Genomic DNA, 22,557 nt, shown 5'->3' with positions numbered 1-22,557 from the left:
GCCAGCAGCCCGTATCATGGTCGCGCCTACCACGACCGTCGCGTCGCTCGCGCGGTCGCGCCCTTGGAGATTTTGTTGGGAATCGTAGCATAACTTTAAAATTTTCCTACGCTCACCAAGATGCATCTATGGAGTCTACTAGCAACGAGGGGAAAGGAGTGCATCTACATACCCTTGTAGATCGCGAGCGGAAGCGTTCCAATGAACGTGGATGACGAAGTCGTACTCGCCGTGATCCAAATCACCGATGACCGAGTGCCGAACGGACGGCACCTCCGCGTTCAACACATGTACGGTGCAGCGACGTCTCCTCCTTCTTGATCCAGCAAGGGGGAAGGAGAGGTTGATGGAGATCCAACAGCACGACGGCGTGGTGGTGGATGTAGCGGGTCTCCGGCAGGGCTTCGCCAAGCTTCTGCGAGAGAGAGAGAGGTGTTGCAGGGGAGGAGGGAGGTGCTCAAGGCTGTAGGTTGCTGCCCTCCCTCCCCCCCTTTATATAGGCCCCCTTGGGAGGGGGGCCGGCCAAAACCCATCTAGGGTTGGGGGGCGGCGGCCAAGGGGTGGAAAGGGGTGCCTTGCCCCCCAAGGCAAGGGGGAAGCTCCCCCCTTAGGGTTCCCAACCCTAGGCGCATGGGGGGAGGCCCAAGGGGGGCGCCCCAGCCCACTAAGAGCTGGTTCCCTTCCACTTTCAGCCCACGGGGCCCTCCGGGACAGGTGGCCCCACCCGGTGGACCCCCGGGACCCTTCCGGTGGTCCCGGTACAATACCGGTAACCCCCGAAACTTTCCCGGTGGCCGAAACTGGACTTCCTATATATAATTCTTCACCTCCGGACCATTCCGGAACCTCTCGTGACGTCCGGGATCTCATCCGGGGCTCCGAACAACTTTCGGGTTTCCGCATACATATATCTCTACAACCCTAGCGTCACCGGACCTTAAGTGTGTAGACCCTACGGGTTCGGGAGACATGCAGACATGACCGAGACGCCTCTCCGGTCAATAACCAACAGCGGGATCTGGATACCCATGTTGGCTCCCACATGCTCCACGATGATCTCATCGGATGAACCACGGTGTCGAGGATTCAATCAATCCGTATGCAATTCCCTTTGTCAATCGGTATGTTACTTGCCCGAGATTCGATCGTCGGTATCCCAATACCTTGTTCAATCTCGTTATCGGCAAGTCTCTTTACTCGTACCGCAATGCATGATCCCGTGACTAACGCCTTAGTCACATTGAGCTCATTATGATGATGCATTACCGAGTGGGCCCAGAGATACCTCTCCGTCACACGGAGTGACAAATCCCAGTCTCGATCCGTGCCAACCCAACAGACACTTTCGGAGATACCCGTAATGCACCTTTATAGTCACCCAGTTACGTTGTGACGTATGGCACACCCAAAGCACTCCTACGGTATCCGGGAGTTGCACGATCTCATGGTCTAAGGAAAAGATACTTGACATTGGAAAAGCTCTAGCAAACGAAACTACACGATCTTTTATGCTATGCTTAGGATTGGGTCTTGTCCATCACATCATTCTCCTAATGATGTGATCCCGTTATCAATGACATCCAATGTCCATAGTCAGGAAACCATGACTATCTGTTGATCAACGAGCTAGTCAACTAGAGGCTTACTAGGGACACTTTGTGGTCTATGTATTCACACATGTATTACGATTTCCGGACAATACAATTATAGAATGAATAATAGACAATTACCATGAACAAAGAAATATAATAATAACCATTTATTATTGCCTCTAGGGCATATTTCCAACAGTCTCCCACTTGCACTAAAGTCAATAATCTAGTTACATTGTGATGAATCGAACACCCATTGCGTCCTCGTGTTGATCATGTTTTGCCCTAGGGAGAGGTTTAGTCAACGGATCTGCTACATTTAGATCCGTATGTACTTTACAAATATCTATGTCTCCATTTTGAACACTTTCACGAATGGAGTTGAAGCGACGCTTGATATGCCTGGTCTTCCTGTGAAACCTGGGCTCCTTCGCAAGGGCAATAGCTCCAGTGTTGTCAGAGAAGAGAGTCATTGGGCCCGACGCATTGGGAATCACCCCTAGGTCGGTAATGAACTCCTTCATCCAGACTGCTTCCTGTGCTGCCTCCGAGGCTGCCATGTACTCCGCTTCACATGTAGATCCCGCCACGACGCTTTGCTTGCAACTGCACCAGCTTACTGCTCCTCCATTCAAAATATACACGTATCCGGTCTGTGACTTCGAGTCATCCAGATCTGTGTCGAAGCTAGCATCGACATAACCCTTTACGACGAGCTCTTCGTCACCTCCATAAACGAGAAACATATCCTTAGTCCTTTTCAGGTACTTCAGGATATTCTTGACCGTTGTCCAGTGTTCCTTGCCGGGATTACTTTGGTACCTTCCTACCAAACTTACGGCAAGGTTTACATCGGGTCTGGTACACATCATGGCATACATAATAGACCCTATGGCCGAGGCATAGGGGATGACACTCATCTCTTCTATATCTTCTGCCGTGGTCGGGCATTGAGCCGTGCTCAATTGCACACCTTGCAATACAGGCAAGAACCCCTTCTTGGACTGATCCATACTGAACTTCTTCAATATCTTGTCAAGGTATGTACTCTGTGAAAGACCAATGAGGCGTCTTGATCTATCTCTATAGATCTTGATGCCTAATATATAAGCAACTTCTCCAAGGTCCTTCATTGAAAAACACTTATTCAAATATGCCTTTATACTTTCCAAGAATTCTATATCATTTCCCATCAATAGTATGTCATCCACATATAATATGAGAAATGCTACAGAGCTCCCACTCACTTTCTTGTAAACACAGGCTTCTCCATAAGTCTGTGTAAACCCAAACGCTTTGATCATCTCATCAAAGCGAATGTTCCAACTCCGAGATGCTTGCACCAGCCCATAGATTGAGCGCTGGAGCTTGCACACTTTGTTAGCATTCTTAGGATCGATAAAACCTTCCGGCTGCATCATATACAACTCTTCCTTAAGGAAGCCGTTAAGGAATGCTGTTTTGACGTCCATCTGCCATATATCATAATCATAGTATGCGGCAATTGCTAACATGATTCGGACGGACTTTAGCTTCGCTACGGGTGAGAAAGTCTCATCGTAGTCAACCCCTTGAACTTGTCGATAACCCTTAGCGACAAGTCGAGCTTTGTAGATGGTCACATTACCATCCGCGTCCGTCTTCTTCTTAAAGATCCATTTGTTTTCTATGGCTCGCCGCTCATCGCGCAAGTCAGTCAAAGTCCATACTTTGTTTTCATACATGGATTCTATCTCGGATTTCATGGCTTCTAGCCATTTGTCGGAATCCGGGCCCGCCATCGCTTCTTCATAGTTCGAAGGTTCACCGTTGTCTAACAACATGATTTCCAGGACAGGGTTGCCGTACCACTCTGGTGCGGAACATGTCCTTGTGGACCTACGAAGTTCAGTAATTTGATCCGAAGCTTCATGATCATCATCATTAACTTCCTCCCCCGTCGGTGTAGGCACCACAAGAACATTTTCCCGCGCTGCGCTACTTTCCGGTTCGGAAGGGGTGACTATCACCTCATCAAGTTCCACTTTCCTCCCACTCAATTCTTTCGAGAGAAACTCCTTTTCTAGAAAGGACCCGTTCTTGGCAACGAAGATCTTGCCTTCGGATCTGAGGTAGAAGGTGTACCCAATAGTTTCCTTAGGGTATCCTATGAAGACGCATTTTTCCGATTTGGGTTCGAGCTTTTCAGGTTGAAGTTTCTTGACATAAGCATCGCATCCCCAAACTTTTAGAAACGACAGCTTAGGTTTCTTCCCAAACCATAATTCATACGGTGTCGTCTCAACGGATTTAGACGGAGCCCTATTTAAAGTGAATGTGGCAGTCTCTAAAGCATAGCCCCAAAATGAGAGCGGTAAATCGGTAAGAGACATCATAGATCGCACCATATCCAATAGAGTGCGATTACAACGTTCGGACACACCATTTCTCTGAGGTGTTCCAGGCGGCGTGAGTTGTGAAACTATTCCACATTTCCTTAAGTGTGCACCAAACTCGTGACTTAAATATTCTCCACCACGATCTGATCGTAGGAATTTTATTCTCCTGTCACGTTGATTCTCAACCTCACTCTGAAATTCTTTGAACTTTTCAAAGGTTTCAGACTTGTGTTTCATCAGGTAGACATACCCATATCTACTTAAATCATCAGTGAGAGTGAGAACATAACGATATCCTCCGCGAGCCTCAACACTCATTGGACCACACACATCGGTATGTATGATTTCCAATAAGTTGGTTGCTCGCTCCATTGTTCTGGAGAACGGAGTCTTGGTCATCTTACCCATGAGGCATGGTTCGCACGTGTCAAATGATTCGTAATCAAGAGACTCCAAAAGTCCATCTGCATGGAGCTTCTTCATGCGCTTGACACCAATGTGACCAAGGCGGCAGTGCCACAAGTATGTGGGACTATCGTTATCAACTTTACATCTTTTGGTATTCACACTATGAACATGTGTAACATCACGTTCGAGATTCATCAAAAATAAACCATTGACCAGCGGGGCATGACCATAAAACATATCTCTCAAATAAATAGAACAACCATTATTCTCAGATTTAAATGAGTAGCCATCTCGAATTAAACGAGATCCAGACACAATGTTCATGCTCAAAACTGGCACTAAATAACAATTATTGAGGTTTAAAACTAATCCCGTGGGTAGATGCAGAGGTAGCGTGCCGACGGCGATCACATCGACCTTGGAACCATTCCCGACGCGCATCACCACCTCGTCCTTTGCCAGTCTCCGTTTATTCCGTAGTTCCTGCTTTGAGTTACAAATATGAGCAACCGCACCGGTATCAAATACCCAGGAGCTACTACGAGTACTGGTAAGGTACACATCAATTACTTGTATATCACATATACCTTGGGTGTTGCCGGCCTTCTTCTTGCCCGCTAAATATTTGGGGCAGTTCCGCTTCCAGTGACCACTTCCCTTGCAATAAAAGCACTCAGTCCCGGGCTTGGGTCCATTCTTTGACTTCTTCCCAGTAACTGGTTTACCGGGCGCGGCAACTCCCTTGCCGTCCTTCTTGAAGTTCTTCTTACCCTTGCCCTTCTTGAACTTGGTGGTTTTATTCACCATCAACACTTGATGTTCTTTTCTGATCTCCCCTTCCGCTGATTTCAGCATTGAATATACCTCGGGAATGGTCTTTTCCATCCCCTGCATATTGTAGTTCATCACAAAGCTCTTGTAGCTTGGTGGAAGCGACTGGAGGATTCTGTCAATGACCGCGTCATCCGGGAGATTAACTCCCAGCTGAGACAAGCGGTTGTGCAACCCAGACATTCTGAGTATGTGCTCACTAACAGAACTGTTCTCCTCCATTTTACAGCTGAAGAACTTGTCGGAGACATCATATCTCTCGACCCGGGCATGAGCTTGAAAAACCAGTTTCAGCTCCTCGAACATCTCATATGCTCCATGTTTCTCAAAACGCTTTTGGAGACCCGGTTCTAGGCTGTAAAGCATGCCGCACTGAACGAGGGAGTAATCATCAGCACGTGATTGCCAAGCGTTCATAACGCCTTGGTTCTGTGGGATTGGTGCATCACTTAGCGGTGCTTCTAAGACATAATCTTTCTTGGCTACTATGAGGATGAGCCTCAGGTTCCGGACCCAGTCCGTATAGTTGCTGCCATCATCTTTCAGCTTGGTTTTCTCTAGGAACGCGTTGAAATTGAGGACAACGTTGGCCATTTGATCTACAAGACATAGTGTAAAGATTTTAGACTAAGTTCATGATAATTGAGTTCATCTAATCAAATTATTTAATGAACTCCCACTCAGATAGACATCCCTCTCGTCATCTAAGTGAAACATGATCCGAGTTTAACTAGGCCGTGTCCGATCATCACGTGAGACGGACTAGTCAAGATCGGTGAACATCTTCATGTTGATCGTATCTTCTATACGACTCATGCTCGACCTTTCGGTCCTCCGTGTTCCGAGGCCATGTCTGTACATGCTAGGCTCATCAAGTCAACCTAAGTGTATTGCGTGTGTTCCGAGGCCATGTCTGTACATGCTAGGCTCGTCAACACCCGTTGTATTCGAACGTTAGAATCTATCACACCCGATCATCACGTGGTGCTTCGAAACAACAAACCTTCGCAACGGTGCACAGTTAGGGTGAACACTTTCTTGAAATTATTATAAGGGATCATCCTACTTGCTACCGTCGTACTAAGCAAATAAGATGCAAAAACATGATAAACATCACATGCAATCAAATAGTGGCATGATATGGCCAATATCATCATGCTCCTATGATCTCCATCTTCGAGGCACCATGATCATCTTCGTCCCCGGCATGACACCATGATCTCCATCATCATGATCTCCATCATTGTGTCTTCATGAAGTCTTCACGCCAACGATTACTTCTACTTCTATGGCTAACGCGTTTAGCAACAAAGTAAAGTAATTTACATGGCGTTATTCAATGACACGCAGGTCATGCAAAAATAATAAAGACAACTCCTATGGCTCCTTCCGGTTGTCATACTGATCGACATACAAGTCGTGATTCCTATTACAAGAATATGATCAATCTCATACATCACACATATCATTCATCACATCTTCTGGCCATATCACATCACATAGCACTTGCTGCAAAAACAAGTTAGACGTCCTCTAATTGTTGTTGCAAGTTTTTACGTGGTTTGTAGGTTTCTAGCAAGAACGTTTCTTACCTACGTATGACCACAACGTGATTTGCCAATTTATATTTACCCTTCATAAGGACCCTTTTCATCGAATCCGTTCCGACTAAAGTAGGAGAGACAGACACCCGCTAGCCACCTTATGCATCTAGTGCATGTCAGTCGGTGGAACCTGTCTCACGTAAGTGTACGTGTAAGGTCGGTCCGGGCCGCTTCATCCTACAATGCCGCCGAAACAAGAAAAGACTAGTAGCGGCAAGAAGAATTGGCAAACTCAACGCCCACAACTGCTTTGTGTTCTACTCGTGCATAGTAACTACGCATAGGCCTGGCTCATGATGCCACTGTTGGGAATCGTAGCATAATTTTAAAATTTTCCTACGCTCACCAAGATGCATCTATGGAGTCTACTAGCAACGAGGGGAAAGGAGTGCATCTACATACCCTTGTAGATCGCGAGCGGAAGCGTTCCAATGAACGTGGATGACGGAGTCGTACTCGCCGTGATCCAAATCACCGATGACCGAGTGCCGAACGGACGGCACCTCCGCGTTCAACACACGTACGGTGCAGCGACGTCTCCTCCTTCTTGATCCAGCAAGGGGGAAGGAGAGGTTGATGGAGATCCAACAGCACGACGGCGTGGTGGTGGATGTAGCGGGTCTCGGGCAGGGCTTCGCCAAGCTTCTGCGAGAGAGAGAGAGGTGTTGCAGGGGAGGAGGGAGGCGCCCAAGGCTGTAGGTTGCTGCCCTCCCTCTCCCCCCCTTTATATAGCCCCCTTGGGAGGGGGGGGGGGGCGGCCAAAACCCATCTAGGGTTGGGGGGGCGGCGGCCAAGGGGTGGAAAGGGGTGCCTTGCCCCCCAAGGCAAGGGGGAACCTCCCCCCTTAGGGTTCCCAACCCTAGGCGCATGGGGGGAGGCCCAAGGGGGGCGCCCCAGCCCACTAAGGGCTGGTTCCCTTCCACTTTCAGCCCAAGGGGCCCTCCGGGACAGGTGGCCCCACCCGGTGGACCCCCGGGACCCTTCCGGTGGTCCCGGTACAATACCGGTAACCCCCGAAACTTTCCCGGTGGCCGAAACTGGACTTCCTATATATAATTCTTCACCTCCAGACCATTCCGGTACCTCTCGTGACGTCTAGGATCTCATCCGGGACTCCGAACAACTTTCGGGTTTCCGCATACATATATCTCTACAACCCTAGCGTCACCGGACCTTAAGTGTGTAGACCCTACGGGTTCGGGAGACATGCAGACATGACCGAGACGCCTCTCCGGTCAATAACCAACAGCGGGATCTGGATACCCATGTTGGCTCCCACATGCTCCACGATGATCTCATCGGATGAACCACGGTGTCGAGGATTCAATCAATCCGTATGCAATTCCCTTTGTCAATCGGTATGTTACTTGCCCGGGATTCGATCGTCGGTATCCCAATACCTTGTTCAATCTCGTTACCGGCAAGTCTCTTTACTCGTACCGCAATGCATGATCCCGTGACTAACGCCTTAGTCACATTGAGCTCATTATGATGATGCATTACCGAGTGGGCCCAGAGATACCTCTCCGTCACACGGAGTGACAAATCCCAGTCTCGATCCGTGCCAACCCAACAGACACTTTCGGAGATACCCGTAATGCACCTTTATAGTCACCCAGTTACGTTGTGACGTTTGGCACACCCAAAGCACTCCTACGGTATCCGGGAGTTGCACGATCTCATGGTCTAAGGAAAAGATACTTGACATTGGAAAAGCTCTAGCAAACGAAACTACACGATCTTTTATGCTATGCTTAGGATTGGGTCTTGTCCATCACATCATTCTCCTAATGATGTGATCGCGTTATCAATGACATCCAATGTCCATAGTCAGGAAACCATGACTATCTGTTGATCAACGAGCTAGTCAACTAGAGGCTTACTAGGGACACTTTGTGGTCTATGTATTCACACATGTATTACGATTTCCGGACAATACAATTATAGCATGAATAATAGACAATTACCATGAACAAAGAAATATAATAATAACCATTTATTATTGCCTCTAGGGCATATTTCCAACAGATTTAACATGGTGCGTTAGGCTATCTGATGTTGGCATGTCATACATAGTCATCACTTAGTCACTCATACTACAACAAGGTTGGCTATAAGGTTGGCTATAAGTGTAATTTTTTTTACTCCTCTCTATCTCTTTCTTCGTACTCCCTCCGTCCCATAATATAAGAACGTTTTTGACACTAGTGTAGTGCCAAAAACGTTCTTATATTATGGGACACAGGGAGTACTAGTATTTATTGCATTTGCCAAGGAGTGATCTCTTCGAATGAAATGGTGTTGCTAAGTTTGCTTCATTTAATTAGCTATAGACTCAAAATTGTCTTTTCACCTAGGTACACGCGCTTAGCACCGTTTCTTCCTTGGGTCACCAAACTAGTCTCTCTCTTCTTGATTAACTTGCCACATCAGACTTTATGCCTATGTGGCAAGCTTAAGCACCTGTAGGAGCAAGTAAAAGTAAGTACAATAGTGCGCTTTACATGGCATTTTTGCATATGTGGAGGAAAGAGAGGCAAGGAAAAAGTGGATAAGTGGGCTCTCATGCAAGAGCCAGCCTCTACTACATGGTGGAGCATTGGGAGAGGCACCTGTATGGAGGTGGTCAGGAATCGGGAGACTCACGCCGGTCGTAGCGCCGCAGTTAAAATGATAATGGCAAGTCAAATCACGGGGCCCCACCTGTCCAGCAGTAACTCGCTGTCAAATCACACAGCCCTACGTTTGCAGCAGCCTACTCCCTCATCTTCTCGCGTCTCTGTCGAACAGACTAGGCGGAACTGCCCCGCCTACCGCGCAGGAAAAGCCCCGCCCTCGACTTTTAAATAGTATACAGTATACTAATTTTGTGTCCATGGATTGCGCCCGCGCCATGGAGCAAAGCGTCTAGAAAACGGCGGTACACATGTACGGAGTATACAGCACGCCCGTCGCGTTCGCGTCGCACCCCAGACGGTCGGTCGGTCTGGCACGCTGCTCTCTGAATGGAACACGCGTCATATTGCGTTTGCACACACATGTGGGACGGCAATTGAGAACCGACCATAGGCACACTCCCCGGCCCCGCAAGTCGGGTGACTTAATAGAAGAGGGAGACGAGCGATAGTACTAGAGAAGTGTTGTACTACGTTGGTGCCTGGACGATCCCTGCAAGACACGGAAGATCAGTTCGTCCATGCATGTGACCAGACTCCAGCAGACACGCCTGGATTGGCTATCGTCTACATATCGTGCAGCCTGTGTTGTACATGGTTGTAGTTGTGGTGAGAAATCTAAAAAAAGGTTTCTTGTCATCTCGCAAAATTAGGTGCCATGTGCTTCGGATCACTGCGAGGGTTAAACAGCGACAACTGAGTTGGGCTAGTCATTGGGGGCACATGCACGAACAGTGACTACTCGGCTGCCATCTAGGTCAAGCGGGCTATGTTAATTAGGACATCTATCGACGGACCCCTTTTCTACGAGTTTATCTTTAATTTGAGCTTTGTTCCTCGTCTAGTTTGTCTGTCAGGATTCATGTTGTCTCCTTTGGGCAGTGAGGTTATGATTTCTTGTCATGTGGCATTTTTCGTGTTATATGTTATAATCCGACGCTTCAGATCAAAATGACGACAGCTGCGCCTCCGGGCCATGTGCATGAAGACTTCTCGACAGTCATTGACGAGGTCAAGCCGTCTCCGATAGACAAAAGAAAACTAGTACTACTCCACTATATAGGCAGGAGCCTCCGCGCTTGCTTGCTAGTGTTGCTCTCTTCACACTGTCTCGGCCTCTCCAGATCTAAACATGACAGCGGTGGCCACTCTCTCTCTCTCTCTCTCTCTGCTCACCGCTGGTCACAGATCCAGCCGGATCCTCTCCGCTGGGGAAGGTGAGAAGGTGCAACGTTCACGCGGTCGTCCTCGGCGACGGCTCTTACCCACTGCTGGGCGCGTCCCGATCAGCCTGCCTTGCCGTTCTCTTCCAAGCACCGCTGGCGAGGGAGGGCCTCTGACCCCTTCTTCCTCGTTGCCGTAGTGTGGGCAGATCTGGCCTCCCGCCGCCCACCTAGCGACATCCCGGCGACCATCAGGTATAACTTCCTTCGAAACCGGCCTTGCTCTACTTCCCGAGCTCCTGACGTCGCTGCATTTGTATCTTTTACTATTTCTCAGGCCCCCTTGTAGATAGGATCGATCGGCTGTTCGAAAACCACCTATTTTTTACGTTTAAGAGGTAAAACTAGTTCATGCACTCGAATCTAGTACTACTTGGTTCAAACAAGGAAGAAAGGGGGTCGGGGTGGGGGAGGATTTGTTACCTGAATCTAGGACTTGGTCGAAATAGGAAATAATGGGGGCGAAAAGTAGCAGAGACTGGCTATCCAACTGGTCTCTAGGTCTAATAGGGAAATAAAGGGAAACGCAGTACAAACTCAATATAAACCCGATCTATTGGTTCAAAAAGGAAAGAAAGTGGGGACTGGGGGACAAGTCAACAGAGTAAGTCCAGCACTAGATTTGCTAGCCTCACACAGTATAAGGTGGCTATACCGAACAAAAATGGGACCAACCCAGATATCCTGTTCTGATGTTTGTTGCCCCGAGCCACTCTTATGTAATGCCACTGGTAAAATGTAGCAGTCGCACTGTTAAAAGTAAGGAAACGTTAAACCAATGTTGTTTTGTATGTAATGCCTCCAGTAATATGAATCAATGGCACTTCTTTACATGTCCCACTAAAATTTCCCATTAAGATAAGTTGGTTCTTTTCGTTAGAAATGCAACTGTCCTGGTCCGCCTACTCTCCCGTGCCCAAAGTAATGTCGTATTTAACGGTTGTCATAGTTAATCCTAATGCTCACACTAATATCTAGCAATGCCAGTGCTTTAGAAATTGCTACTGTCCTTGTAGGATTGCCATTCAGATAAGGAACATGCTTCTTTTCATTTGATGCATGTTTCATCACTTGTTAGTCACCATCCTTTCCACTTTTTTTGTGCAAACAGAGATATACATTTCACGCTCGATCTTAGTTGAACTGCACAAATGATATCCAAATTATAGTTGAGCATTCTAGGAGCTTCACAACCAACCTTGATGTTGCTCAATTTTATTGCAACTAATGAAGAAGAAGCTCTGTGGGTTTCGTTTTCTGTTGGAAATGGAACCGGGGCTGGAGCAATTTTCTTTAAAAAATTTGCAGAAGAAGCTGCTAGCTCACGGGACATTGCTTCATTTTAGGTGAACTGCACCAAAAGGTCCCATGAATTGAATCATCCATGTTGGTGACTGAAAGAGCCAGCTTCAGCATCCCAGTCTAAGCACCCCCAGCCTCCATCCTTGCGACGCACGGTACACCTCGTTTTCCACCTGCTCGACCCTAGTGTCACTGATAAAATGAAGTAATAATACAGTTAAAATAGAGCGAGTGTCATCTCTATCATTTCATTTCCAATGTAGATAAAGAAAGTGCTTCTCTTTGTTAATGTATGTTTCATCAACTAGTCCCATTGTTAATGTTTAAGCGTTTCTGCAAACTGCGGTGCTTAATTTTAGTTGATATGTACAAAAATAGAGATTTGAATGTCTCAAGGCGCCTCCTTGTACTACCGCTGTACACTGATGTTCATCACTGGCAGAAGGTGTATCTGGGAGACTTGGGACGATGTCCAGTATGAGGCATCGCAGGGCCCATCTCACCCTCGCAGCATGGCATACTATGATACTATCGCAATATTTTCTTCTATTTATTTTGTGTGTTTCATCAACTAGTACCACTATAATGTAATCACGCTTTTTCATTATCTGTGCAAACAGGGTTATTCAGCTGCATTTTGGTGAAACTGCACAAATGTACGTATGGAACCGGCATATATGCAGAGTGCGAGGTGTGCCAAGTAAAAATTACCGACACCAACCATGCTGCATGCACGCATTGGCATCCACCACCACAAGTGGGATGTGTGGCGCTCTCTGTGGATGGATCTTTCTCGGCAGCAAATCATCTAACCAAATACTAGTAGCTTATATTGGCAGTTTTCTAGGGAGTACTCTTTTCTGAAAGAAGCACCAATCTATTTTTCTTTATTTGTACACTGTGTCACAACTTTGACCCAAAGGTCCAGAGATATTTTAGGGTGATTGGCGTAGTACTCGGAGACTGATTGTAAGCATGATTTTCATTAGATGTCACACTAATTGTAAGCATGAGCAGGTGGAAGATTAGGTTAGTGCGAAGCTTACCTTAAACCCTACCGTCGTCGTTGAAACGAGGCGAGCATCGAGGGAACCGTGGAGAACGGCGGGGAAGCGACGTCGCGCCATCCGGCCTCCTCTTGCGGTGGGAGAACGAATACTCCTGTGGCTCCGGCTGCCTCTGCACCCTCACGAACGGCACACCATACTCGATCGATTCGTTATCCTCTGGGTGCTCGACCTTCGACCTGTACGCCCACCACCTCCGCCTGACTGTCGCCTCGGGCGAATCTGTCTGCTCCATCGCCCAGAGGAGATACTCAATGAACTCGGAGGACTGCGGCGTGACTGCCGCCGAGGAGTACATGTACATCGCCGCCCTCATCGCCGCCGTCTCGCTCTTTCGCATACATTACCACATGGCCCGCACCATCCTCGAAATCTCTCACTCATTGTCAAACCAACTAAGGATCTCCTTCAACCTGGCTAACTTTGCCTGGTCGCCGCCGGCGATCTGCCTGATTCGCTGCTGCATCCTCTCCATAGATGTCCTTCTGAGTGGTCCGGTGCTAGCTTTGGAATATGGGAGGAGAGACGATGGTCTTGCAATAGAGAAGAGGGAGAGGCGAGACGGTGGTTTTGGAATGGAGATGATGGAGAGGAGAGGAGGTAGTTTTGCAATGGAGAAGATCAGAAGAGGGAGAGGCGAGACGGTGGTTTTGGAATGGAGATGATGGAGAGGAGAGGAGGTGGTTTTGCAATGGAGAAGATCAGAAGAGGGAGAGGCGAGACGGTGGTTTTGGAATGGAGATGATGGAGAGGAGAGGAGGTGGTTTTGCAATGGAGAAGAGGGAGAAGAGCGTGCGGCAGCGATTTAGGATTGGACGAGAGGGCCGGCGCGCTGTGACTGGATCAAAATCAAAATCAATTTACCCTTCAATTAAGAAAGCGACCCCACATTAACTAGTCTCCCTTTTATTCTGGGTCATAATTGACCATGATTTTCGCACATAAAATATATGTTATACGTTGCAAAAATAATATAATTTGAAAGTACATTCAGATACGAACCAAACGATACAATTTTTGGTGACATGCATTCACATTTTGCTTGTCAAATACAGTACGTGGTCAAACTTTGACCCAAAATATGCAAAACAACAAAAAAATACTTCCAAGACCAGCGCCGCTCTTCCGCTCTTCTCCTCTTAAACCACCGCCGCTCCTCTCCTGTTCCAATCTAAATGCAGCGCCGCTCCTCTCCTCTTCCATTTCAAAACCACCGCCCCTCCTCTCCTGTTCCAGTCCAAAACCAGCGTCGCTCCTCTCCCGTTCTAATCCAAAACCAGCGCTGCTCCTCTCCTCTTCCATTCAAAAACCACCGCCGGCGAGTGAAGGTGCTGTGGAGAAGTGTTGGGAATCGTAGCATAATTTTAAAAATTTCCTATGTTCACCAAGATGCATCTATGGAGTGTACTAGCAACGAGGGGAAGGGAGTGCATCTACATATCCTTGTAGATCGCGAGCGAAAGCGTTCCAATGAACGTGGATGACGGAGTCGTACTCGCCGTGATCCAAATCACCGATGACCGAGTGCCGAACGGACGGCACCTCCACGTTCAACACACGTACGGTGCAGCGACGTCTCCTCCTTCTTGATCCAGCAAGGGGGAAGGAGAGGTTGATGGAGATCCAGCAGCACGACGGCGTGGTGGTGGATGTAGCGGGTCTCCGCAGGGCTACGCCGAGCTTCTACGAGAGAGAGAGAGGTGTTGCAGGGGAGGAGGGAGGCGCCCAAGGCTGTTCTGTTCTGCCCTCCCTCCCCCCCTTTATATAGGCCCCCTGGGGGGGCGCCGGCCCTGGAGATCAGATCCAAGGGGGGGGGGCGGCGACCAAGTGGGGGGAAGGGGTGCCTTGCCCCCCAAGGCAAGGGGGAACTCCCCCTAGGGTTCCCAACCCTAGGCGCATGGGGGGAGGCCCAAGGGGGGCGCCCCAGCCCACTAGGGGCTGGTTCCCTTCCACTTTCAGCCCACGGGGCCCTCCGGGACAGGTGGCCCCACCCGGTGGACCCCCGGGACCCTTCCGATGGTCCCGGTACAATACCGATAACCCCCGAAACTTTCCCGGTGGCCGAAACTGGACTTCCTATATATAATTCTTCACCTCCGGACCATTCCGGAACCTCTCGTGACGTCCGGGATCTCATCCGGGACTCCGAACAACTTTCGGGTTTCCGCATACATATATCTCTACAACCCTAGCGTCACCGGACCTTAAGTGTGTAGACCATACGGGTTCGGGAGACATGCAGACATGACCGAGACGCCTCTCCGGTCAATAACCAACAGCGGGATCTGGATACCCATGTTGGCTCCCACATGCTCCATGATGATCTCATCGGATGAACCACGATGTCGAGGATTCAGTCAATCCCGTATACAATTCCCTTTGTCAATCGGTATGTTACTTGCCCGAGATTCGATCGTCGGTATCCCAATACCTTGTTCAATCTCGTTACCGGCAAGTCTCTTTACTCGTACCGCAATGCATGATCCCGTGACTAACGCCTTAGTCACATTGAGCTCATAATGATGATGCATTACCGAGTGGGCCCAGAGATACCTCTCCGTCACACGGAGTGACAAATCCCAGTCTCGATCCGTGCCAACCCAACAGACACTTTCGGAGATACCCGTAGTGCACCTTTATAGTCACCCAGTTACGTTGTGACGTTTGGCACACCCAAAGCACTCCTACGGTATCCGGGAGTTGCACGATCTCATGGTCTAAGGAAAAGATACTTGACATTGGAAAAGCTCTAGCAAACGAAACTACACGATCTTTTATGCTATGCTTAGGATTGGGTCTTGTCCATCACATCATTCTCCTAATGATGTGATCCCGTTATCAATGACATCCAATGTCCATAGTCAGGAAACCGTGACTATCTGTTGATCAACGAGCTAGTCAACTAGAGGCTTACTAGGGACAGGTTGTGGTCTATGTATTCACACATGTATCACGATTTCCGGACAATACAATTATAGCATGAATAATAGACAATTACCATGAACAAATAAATATAATAATAACCATTTATTATTGCCTCTAGGGCATATTTCCAACAAGAAGTAGATGGATGGAGGAGTACAACCGATACGTGAGGATCGCAGACGGCGACCCTGTGAAGCTAGCTAGGATGTTGGAGATACAGTCTTGGTTTGACAACAAGGACCAACTAGCGGCGACGGCGACATCCATGGCCAAATATCTGCAACGGAGCGAAAAGGCGGCGATACTCCCGGAGGGAGTCGCGCCGGAGTACATAGAGCTGCTCCTCTGGGCCATGGAGCAAACAGATTCACCGAATCCGATCGTGAGGGAGCGATGGTGGGATTATCGATCCTAGATGGAGCATCCACCAGAGATTGAAGGATCGAGCATCTATAGGGTGCCGTTTGTGAGGGTGTCCTGCCAGAGCGAGCCGGTGGAGTCTTCATCGACCGAACCCAACTGCAAGAGGAGAAAAGCAGTTGGCCCGACGACGCTTCCCCGCCATCGTCTCCCTCGCCGTTCACATCGTCTCACGGGGCGGCTGTCTGCCACCGAGGAATAGGAGGGGGCTGCCCCCCAGCCCAATAGTCGGGCAGGTTGTGAATTGTCAGGAGGAGCTTAGGGTTGTCAGTATTTGCAGGTTGTGAATTGTGTTTTGTGTTGTGTATTTTGAGAGTACTTTCAGATATGAATGTCTTTTGAATTTCAGATTTGCAGTATTGAGCATATGAAGTTTTTTATGAATTCTAGAGATCTATTTTTAGCACTTAAAAAATGTAGTTTCATAGGAGTATAAAAGTGCAGACAATGTGATTCTCAGAGAAGAAACTGCAAGTTTCAGTTTCAGATAAGAAACTGCAAGTTCAGTTTTAGATAAGAAACTGCAACTTTCAGAGGCAGAGCATTTATATTAACACGGCCTTTTCAAACAGGGTTAACATCATGTTGGAAGTTTTATTCATGGTCGAAAATGGAACTACCAGCCAGTTAACATCATGCTGATCAACATTCATGCATAGCACATCTTCATACGATGCACAGTCAAAATGCCCACACAATGTCGAGTGTGCGAAACACAGAGAAAACGAGGGACAAAGTTTTGGCAAGTGTTGGACGTGGTTTTGGGCTGCCCCGTCTAGGCCTGCTCCCTCCTCCCCGCGGCCGGCTCTGCTGCCGCGCAGACCTCACCACCCCACTGTACTCCCATCGCTGGCCTAGCCATCCCTCTACTCACCCACACATGCTGTTATTTTCCGGCGACGGCAGACGAACCAGTAAACCCTCATACAATCGTACTCCCCTCCGCGTGGGAAACAACTGCCGAGTCTTCCCTGCCTCCGTGTCGTTCCCTTCCTAGGCCTCGCTGTCGTCCACCGCCCTGGTGCTCTCGGCGCGGCCTGGTCAACGTGGTCAACGACCGACATGCATCTGAAGTGGACTGTACGTGGAGAGGCCGACAGCTGGGTCCACGGCCGCACGCAAGGAAATGCCTCGTTATTACGCCCAAAATAATAATTCCTCCACCTGACATCAGGGAACCACCGAAAGGGCCTCTGTATTTCGCGAAAAAACGTTACCACCGCTGACATCTCAGACCCACCAGCTATATCTTCGCACGCAAGGAAGTGCCTCCTTATTACGCACAAAAAAATGAATACTCCCCCTGCTAGCTGGGACCCACCATGGTGGGAGGCTGACTTGTGGGCCTACTAAGTTGACTGGGACAGGGGCCTTTGTCAACTTTAGTCAATATGAACGATTCTAGCTCCAGTGACCGTACGATGTCCATCCAACGGCCGTAGTGCTTCTTCAACCTCTGGTCTTCTTACTCCAGCCGCCCAAAGCAGCGCCGGTCGTGCCGCATGCTCCTGCCTTCCGTGGCCGGCTGTGCTGCCGCGGAGGCCTCACCGCCCCCTACTATTCCCACCGCTGGCCAGGCCCTGCGGCAACGGCAGCCTCACACCGTAGCCGAACTAGTGAACCCTCGTACTCCTCTCCGCGCGGGCTTCCACTGCCGCGTCTTCCCCGGCTCCGCGTCGTCCCCTTCCTAGGCCTCGCCGTCGTCCACCGCCGTGGTGCTCTCCGCGCGGCGTGGTCAACGTGGTCAAGGAACGACTTCCATTGGAAGAGTACTATACGTGGAGAGGCTGACAGCTGGGTCCACGGCTACAGCCCAGTTTTTTTTGTGATTTGCCAAGTAAGTCGCTTTGTCAGGCCTGTTGGGCTGCAAATCTTTCAAGACGAGGAGAGCTTTCATTCGGCTGGCCGAGAAAATGGCCCATCAGTAATGAGAAATGGGTTGTACATTTTTAAAACACATCAAACCGGCAATTAGTTTCAAATATCTTTTTTTCATTTCCAGATTTTAAATTACATTAATTTTTATGCATGGAGAATTTGTTGGATTTTATATTGATATACATTTATTTTTAAAATCAGTTTGAATGTGAGTCGAAATTTCGGGATTAAAAACAGTTCGGACCGCACCGAAATATGCAAAATTTCGTATAATTTTTTAACCGTGGCCACAATATGGGTTGTAATGCTAACAAAAAGAATATGGGCTCCAAAAAAAACCTTAATAATTAGCAAATGGGCTGTAAATTATTAGAAATAATGGCAGATGGGCTGTATGCTGTTTTCCACAGATTTGAGGCTTTCCTAAAAAAAGGTTGACGCACAAGCAGTGACTGTTGGATGGCCATCCAACGGCCGTCGTGCTTCTTCAATCTCTGCTCTTCCTGCTCCAGCCGCTCAAACAAGCGCCGGCGGGACTGCCTGCTCCCTCCTCCCCGCGGTCGGCTCTGCTGCCGCGCAGGCCTCACCGCCCCACTGTACTCCCATCGCTGGCCTAGCCATCCCTCTACTCACCCACACCTGCTGTTATTCTCCGGCGACGGCAGACGAACCAGTAAACCCTCGTATAGTCGTACTCCCCTCCGCGTGGGAAACAACTGCCGAGTCTTCCCTGCCTCCGTGTCGTTCCCTTCCTAGGCCTCGTCGTCGTCCACCGCCCTGGTGCTCTCGGCGCGGCCTGGTCAACATGGTCAACGACCGACATGCATCTGAAGTGGACTGTACGTGGAGAGGCCGACAGCTGGGTCCACGGCCGGACGCAAGGAAATGCCTCCTTATTACGCACAAAATAATAATTCCTCCACCTGACATCAGGGACCCACCGAAAGGGCCTCTGTATTTCATGAAAAAAACGTTACCGCCGCTGACAGCTCGGACCCACCAGCTATATCTTCGCACGCAAGGAAGTGCCTCCTTATTATGCACAAAAAAATGAATACTCCCCCTGCTAGCTGGGACCCACCATGGTGGGAGGCTGACTTGTGGGCCTACTAAGTTGACTGGGACGGGGTCCTTTGTCAACTTTAGTCAATATGAACGATTCTAGCTCCAGTGACCGTACGATGTCCATCCAACGGCCGTAGTGCTTCTTCAACCTCTGGTCTTCTTGCTCCAGCCGCCCAAAGCAGCGCCGGTCGTGCCGCATGCTCCTGCCTCCCGTGGTCGGCTGTGCTGCCACGGAGGCCTCACCGCCCCCTACTATTCCCACCGCTGGCCAGGCCCTGCGGCGACGGCAGCCTCACACCGCAGCCGAACCAGTGAACCCTCGTACTCCTCTCCGCGCGGGCTTCCACTGCCGCGTCTTCCCCGGCTCCCCGTCGTCCCCTTCCTAGGCCTCGCCGTCGTCCACCACCCTGGTGCTCTCGGCGCGGCGTGGTCAACGACTTCCATCGGACGTGGACTGTACTTGGAGAGGCTGACAGCTGGGTCCACGGCCGCAGCAAGGAAGTGCCTCCTTATTACGCGGAAAATAATGATGCCTCCACCTGACAGCTGGGACCCACTGGACGGGCCACTGTATTTCGCGAAAAAAACGTTTCCCCCTGACTGCTGGGACCCACCAGCTACATCTTCGCACGCAAGGAAGTGCGTCCGGGCAAAAAATGATTCGCCCCCCTGACTGCTGGGACCCACCAGCTACATCTTTGCAGGCAAGGAAGTGCGTGACAGTCGGGACCCATCTGGTCGAAGCGTACGTAGCGTTGTCATTCTGGTCGCGAACGTGTACGTACATATATACTGGTGGATGTAGAGGCGCGCATGTGTCATAGTAGAGGCGCGTACGTGTCGTAGTAGAGGCGCGCACGTAGCATGTACACGTACGTACAGCGGCCAGGGTGCAAGAAAGAAAATACGACCATGTATGTGTACATACGGGCGGGGTCTCGAACGCCTACTCGTGCATACGTACGGCCAGGGCTCGTGTACATGGCTGGGTCGGAACGGAGAAACAGCGTCGTCGTGTTGTTCATGGGGAGGCAACGGAATGCGTCGTGTTCATGGGGAGGCAACGGAATGCGTCGTGTTCATGGGGAGGCAACGGAATGCGTCGTGTTCATCGGGAGGCAACGGAACGCGTGGGAGCCAACCAGCTGGGTCGGAACGGAATGCGTGGTCGTGTTCATCGGGAGGGCTTGGACGGAACAGGCGATGGAAATGAGGCCTGGCGTACCGCACAACGGAGGAAACGAACCTCCTACGTCCGGAACGGGGTCCTGTTGATCGGGAGGGGTGTGGCGTACCGTGAAACGGAGGAAACGGACCTCCTACGGTCGAAACGGGGGTCCTGTTGATCGGGAGGGGTGTGGCGTACCGCAAAACGGACGAAACGGGCCTCCTACGGTCGAAACGGGGGTCCTGTTGATCGGAAGGGGTGTGGCGTACCGCAAAACGGACGAAACGGACCTCCTACGGTCGAAACGGGGGTCCTGTTCATCGGGACGGGTGTGGCGTACCAAAAAACGGGACTCCACGGGATACTGTTCACCTCCACCGTCGACCTCCTCCAGCCTCCACGGGCTACCGTCGACCTCCTCCAGCCTCCATGGGCTCCTATTCATCCAGCCTCCACCGCGGGCTACTCCACTGGCTACTGTTCAACCACCCCTCCACGGGCACCCCTCCACCATCTACTGTTCATCCAGCCCTCCACACCACGGGGTCCTATTCAACCACCCCTCCACAGCACCCCTCCACCGTCTACTGTTCATCCAGCCCTCCACCACACCACGGGGTCCTGTTCATCCAGAGGCAACGCCACCGCTCACTGTTCATCCAAACCCCCCCGCAACTCTCACTGTTCATCCCAGAGGCAGCATCGATCGGCTTCAGTTAGCAGCAGTAGCGAAGGAATCGCTCGATCGGGTTCAGTTAACAGCCATCGATCGATCGCTCGGGTTCAGTAACGCGTAGCCTGCAGTGCAATCGCTCGAGTTCTGTTAGAGCCCAACGCCTCGCTCGGGTTCAGTTAGAGCCAACGCCTCGCACACGCGCGCGTACGTGTACGAGAGAAACGCGCATCGCTCGGCCCCCGACCTCCCACCGTAACCGGGAACTCCCCGAAATTTTCCTCGCCCTTGCTTCTACCATGGTTTTTTCCGTCATGGACGGCCCAAAGAATGTCATGCAGCTGCGTCTCCGGCCCGCTCAGGACGAAAAGCCCATTTTCTGTCATGATTTTTTTGTCATAGAAGTAGGAGCCCACCACATCTATGATGATACCGGGTTTTGTCACAATTATCGTCATAGAAGTGTCATATGTATGATAGAAAAAAAAATCGTTCGGCCCAAAATGTCATGGATGTGTCTTTTTTTGTAGTGATGATGAGAACGTTTTGTGTGACGAAATTGAAGCATGGCCTAACTATATGATTTTGTAGGGACGAGCTTTCTTTGGCTATGTTATTTTGATAAGACATAATTGCTTGGTTAGGATGTTTGAAGTATTATTGTTTTTATGTCAACATTAAACTTTTATCTTGAATCTTTCGGATCTTAATATTCATGCCACAATAAAAAGAATTACATTGAAAATTATGCTAAGAAGCATTCCACATCAAAAATTCTGTTTTTATCATTTACCTACTCGAGGACGAGCAGGAATTAAGCTTGGGGATGCTTGATACGTCTCCAACGTATCTATAATTTTTGATTGTTCCATGCTATTATATTATCTATTTTGGATGTTCAATGGGCTTTATTATACACTTTTATATTATTTTTGGGACTAACCTATTAACCGGAGGCCCAGCCCAAATTGCTATTTTTTTGCCTGTTTCAGTGTTTCGAAGGAAAGGAATATCAAACGGAGTCCAAACGGAATGAAACCTTCGGGAACGTGATTTTCTGAACAAACATGATCCAGAGGTCTTGGAGTGGACGTTAAGCAAACAACGAGGAGGCCACGAGGCAGGGGGCGCGCCTACCACCTGGGCGCGCCCTCCACCTTCGTGGGCCCCTGATACGTCTCCAACATATCTATAATTTATGAAGTATTCATGCTATTATATATTCTGTTTTGGATGTTTAATGGGCTTTATTATAAACTTTTATATTATTTTTGGGACTAACCTATTAACCGGAGGCCCAGCCCAAATTATTGTTTTCTTGTCTATGTCAGTGTTTCGAAGAAAAGGA

Source organism: Aegilops tauschii, chromosome 7 (assembly GCF_002575655.3).
Source record: "Aegilops tauschii subsp. strangulata cultivar AL8/78 chromosome 7, Aet v6.0, whole genome shotgun sequence".
Classification (NCBI taxonomy): Eukaryota; Viridiplantae; Streptophyta; class Magnoliopsida; order Poales; family Poaceae; genus Aegilops; species Aegilops tauschii.
The sequence above is the reverse complement of the archived record's forward strand: the minus strand, read 5'-3'. Positions refer to the sequence as shown.